We start from the raw sequence: 5,197 nt of genomic DNA, 5'->3' as shown, positions 1-5,197 counted from the left end.
TATGATAACTCATGCCTCTCTATATATGATAACTTAATGGGTGTGTTTTTGTATTTTTCTGTAATGTAAATAAAATGTAATGCCCTCCCCCGAAAGATGGGGAAGTTAAGATCTGAGGCATCCTATCTCCTGGCCAGACACCATTGTCTGTTCATCAGCACCTAGATACAAGCACCATGGCTACTGCTACATACCTAATCACACATTTCCATCCATTTGTGAACAGGGTTGCATGAACTACAGAGATGGTCAACTTCAGCGCCTACCAAGTTAACATAACCCAAAGCAGCAGGTGAGCAAAAACTTACTGTGGAGTGTCTTGACTGTCTCTAGAGCATAGCGGGTAGAGTATGACATCTGGTTTCAAATCAGAGAAAGGACTGTGGCTCAGTGTAGAACACATGCATAGCAAACACCCCAGATTCAGTCCTTGGAATCTCCGGGTACAGCTGGGATAGACTGGAATCCCGAGAGCTTCTGGCTCTCACATGAACCTGACCTTTGGTGAGTTTGTAAGTAAACCATTTTTAACTTACCAAATCTGTGGTATTTTTCTATGCTAGGGGAAGGAACTTACAAGGGCATATGTTAGAGGTCAAACTGCTTACATTTCCATGCTTTGCTGCTTATTTTAAGTCTCTCCTGGGGTTCTCTCACCAAAGGGAACTTGCTCCAAAGGGAACTAGGATCTTGGCATTCAGGAATTGTCGTTTCACACCTATTTTTTCTTGCCACCAGCAAACTGGATACTAGACTTCTATTAATGCAGCCTAGAATTGCAATAGCTTTTTTTGCTGCTGCATCACACTGTTGATTCATGTTAAGCTTGTGGTCCACTAAGACCCCTAGATCTTTTTCATATATACTGCTGTCAAGCTAGGTGTCCCGTATCTTAGGTTTTCTTCTGCTTATTCCTGCCTAAATTTGCCCCTATTGAAATTCCTTTTCTTAGTTTTGGCCCAGTTTTCCAATCTCGAATCTCCATTCTTCTGAGGTATTGGGTACCCCTCCCAATTTGGTGCCACCTTCAAATTTGATGAGCATCCCATCTAGTCCTTCGTGCAAGATGTTTATTAAAGATGTTGGACAACACTGGGTGCATCCCATTTGTCCCTTTCCCTCCCAGGAATGCAAGGAACTATTGTTTGCAACATGTACTTGCTTGTGACATTACAATCCAGGCTAGCAGTAATGGTGACAGCACAACTGCACAACACAAGGAACCCTTTTGTCAATTGTCAGTGAAAGATCTAAAAAGATTAGGACAAAAGACTACAAATCATAACATAAATGCAAAATCTTACACATTTTACAAGAAGTCATATGCCATTGTGAGGCAGTCTCTCTCTTCCCCTCCCCTCCTTTAGCTACAATGAAGGGTCTGTTGTGAGCATGAAAAGGAGATCTTTATATACACACACCAGGTGCAGAATTTAGCACAAATATAATAGTACACTATAGATAATAGCCTCAAGTGACTGTTGGGGATGCAGTGTAAAATATATAAGACACCCACTTACACAAATATACAAACACACCTTATAGGTGACATAATGAGCATGCCTCCTGATTATATGTATGTCTACTCACATGTAAGCATTACCGAGTGCAATATGTTTGCTGTCAAGTGTGCCAGAAGTTGTAGCCTTTGTATGGAAACACAAAACCTAAAAAAAAAGGGGAAGGTTTGGAGGCTGCGAAGGGGGAATGGCAGAGAAAAATATTCCTGAATTAGGGTTAGCTGGTACAAAAATTGGTATTGTGCATAGGGCTCCATGGTCCGTCTAAGCAGACATCTCTCAATCTCCTCCATAACAACTCTGGTTGTTGGGAAATGGGCAGCCGGCTGCAGCAGAATAAACACACTGTCTCCATAAATACAAATACAGTCCAGTGCTCACACAGGCAGGAACTTGGCAAGCGTCATGAGGGGTGTGGGAATATGCGTGTGCACACAAGTAAATATTGCATCTAGAAAAAAATATGGCTAGAATCAGATCAGGCATACTATTTCTGGCTGAGCTGGTGCCTGAATGGTGGTGAAGCCTGGGAAGGCGTGGCCTCTGAGAAACTTGCATCCCACCCCTTGGGTCTACTCTTCTGTTTCTTAATGGGCATCCTGGCTGTCCATCTAGGGATACTTCTTCTTTGGCGATCACTCGTAGCCAAGTAAGATTGTCTTCCATGAACACAGTTTTAACAGAGAGTTCGTAAGTGACTTGTTGTTTGTTGTTGTTTAGTCGTTTAGTCGTGTCCGACTCTTCGTGACCCCATGGACCAGAGCACGCCAGGCACTTATGTCTTCCACTGCCTCCCGCAGTTTAGTCAAACTCATGCTGGTAGCTTCGAGAACAGTATCCAACCATCTCGTCCTCTCTCATCCCCTTCTCCTTGTTCCCTACATCTTTCCCAACATCAGGGTCTTTCCCAGGGAGTCTTCTCTTCTCATGAGGTAGCCAAAGTATTGGAGTCTCAGCTTCAGGATCTGTCCTTCCAGTGAGCACTCAGGGCTGATTTCCTTAAGAATGGATAGGTTTGATCTTCTTGCAGTCCATGGGACTCTCAAGAGTCTCCTCCAGCACCATAATTCAAAAGCATCAATTCTTCGGCGATCAGCCTTCTTTATGGTCCAGCTCTCACTTCCATACATCACTACTGGGAAGTGACTATGGAGGCCAATTCTGGATCCACACGTCCCTCCACAGTGGGAACATTGGTTTCCGGGCGGGAGTTGATCACAGTGTGGGTTTGCCAAATGTGCCTCCCTCTTAGTACGTTTCTCCCTTGCGTCCTGAGTTTGAGTGTCTTCAAAGCCCATGACACCTTTGCTAAAGGCTGTTCTCCAACTGGTGTGTTCGCAGGCCAGTGTTTCCCAGTTGTTGGTGTTGATACTTCATTTTTTAAGACTGGCCTTGAGAGAGTCTTTAAACCTCTTTTGTTGACCACCGGTATTTCGCTTTCCATTCTAAAGTTGGGAATAGAGTAGCTGCTTTGGAAGATGATAATCAGGCACCCAAACATGACCAGTTCAACAAAATTGATGTAAGAATCATTGCTTCGACACTGGTGATCTTTGCGTCTTCCAGTACACTGGCATCAATTCACCTGTTTTCACAAGTGATGTGTTAAATTTTTCGGAGACACCATTGATGGAATCTATCGAGGAGTTGGAGATGGCGTTTATAAGTGGTCCATGTTTCACAAGCATACAGTAAGGTAGCATAGACCCGGCACCCCACACACTGAAATCCTGCATTATTCCTCAGTCTCACCCTGTCCCCTCAGGAACATAAATCACAATTTTGTTTGGTATGCAATAAGATCCAAGTTCCAAAGATACTGAACTCTCGCCATTGCTGCTATTTTTTTGCGTTTGAATTGACATGTTCCTCCCCAGTCACAGCTACACTAAGCCTGGGTGGATTTGATGTAAATCAAAGCGATTTAAATCACTAGTCAGTAAGGCTTGATTTAAATCATTATTTTACAGAAAGACTCATTTTTGCTGGTATAAGGTTTCAAATTTGGAATAAAAAAAATTCAGAGTAGTTTCTACAGTTATATCAAAAATTACTGATTTAGTTATGCTGTTAGAAATGCATAGAGATAGTTATGAAATTATTGCGAGGTTTAGTAAATTAACTGTTTATATTTGGACACCTTTTCTGCTGTACTTTTTCTAGAGGGGAGGAGAGATACAGTTGGTAGGCCTAGGCTGGAACGGGCTTGCAGAAAAAGCAGGCCAAGTAGAAACAGGCTGGTAGAAAGCTGGAAAAGGGGAACCAAGGACTAGAGCAAAGATCTTCAGGGATTCCTGCTGCAGAACTGAAGTTCGAGGCAGTGGCGTAGCGTGGGTTGTCAGCACCCGGGGCAAGGCAAGTAATTTGCGCCCCCTAACCCGTGGATCTAGGTAGGGGCAGAGAGCTGCGAGTGCGCCCCCCCCAGATGTTGCGCCCGGTGCGGCCGGGCCCCCCTGCACCCCCCATGCTACGCCACTGGTTCGAGGAAGAGACTTTATTGTTTGGACAATGTCAGGCGAGCCCTGGGGAGAAGGGCCTGGAACCAGTGAACTGTTTTTAGTTGACTGGCAAGCTCTTCAAAGTCTCGCCAAGGACTTACAGATCCCATTTACTTTTTCCACCCCTTTGGATTTGCTTCTACATTCAGGTGCTGATTCTGTACAGGTAAGTGTTAATGCAGTTGTTGGAACCCAGTGGAATTGGGAAAAGGTTGCCAGCCCTGAAGTGCCTTCAGCATTTGCCCCAAGTCTGAATTGCACAGACATGCAACTGACTTGCACAATTATTACACAAAGATCCCAAGACTCATGGAGTATTCTGCTCACAAGGTTGCACTTTCATTTTTACTGCTTTACACTTAGCTACTTGTGCAGATAGGGACGCAGGTGGCGCTGTGGGTTAAACCACAGAGCCTAGGGCTTGCTGATCAGAAGGTCAACGGTTCAAATCCATGTGACAGGGTGAGCTCCCGTTGCTCAGTCCCTTCTCCTGCCAACCTAGCAGTTCAAAAGCATGTCAAAGTGCAAGTAGATAAATAGGTACCGCTCTGGCAGGAAGGTAAACGCTGTTTCCGTGCTGCTCTGGTTCGCCAGAAGCGGCTTAGTCATGCTGGCCACATGACCCGGAAGCTGTACGCCGGCTCCCTTGGCCAATAAAGCGAGATGAGCGCCACAACCCCAGAGTCGGTCACGACTGGACCTAATGATCAGGGGTCCCTTTACCTTTTACTTGGGCAGATCTATTCCATTCCAAACAATCTATTCACTGAACCTCTTGGAACTTAGCATTTACGAGGTAAGGGGTTGATTCTGTGTATATAAATTTGCAAAGGAACAATGGAATTAAGGTTTTTCCCTCAACTGTATGTTTATTTTATAACATTTTTCCTGTGAAGAAAAGGCATTTATCTCTGCAGACACAAACTCACACTTTTGAGAACTGCAAAAGCAAGCATCTGTGATAATATCTTCTCGTTAGAAGAACTGCCCCAAATCATCTTACAGAAAGCTCTGGAAGCACATGACATTGTGAACGGATTAATGGAATTCATTTACCAAAAAATTTAAACATTGCATATAAAGCCTCATGCTACATAATTAAAGGCAAATCCTTATTTGCTGATGAATTGCCTTTGGACTATAATGTAACTTAAATAGAAAACTATCTTTAGAAAGGTT

The sequence above is a fragment of the Podarcis pityusensis genome, assembly GCF_964106645.2.
Source record: "Podarcis pityusensis genome assembly, chromosome: 7".
Lineage (NCBI taxonomy): Eukaryota > Metazoa > Chordata > Lepidosauria > Squamata > Lacertidae > Podarcis > Podarcis pityusensis.
The sequence above is the reverse complement of the archived record's forward strand: the minus strand, read 5'-3'. Positions refer to the sequence as shown.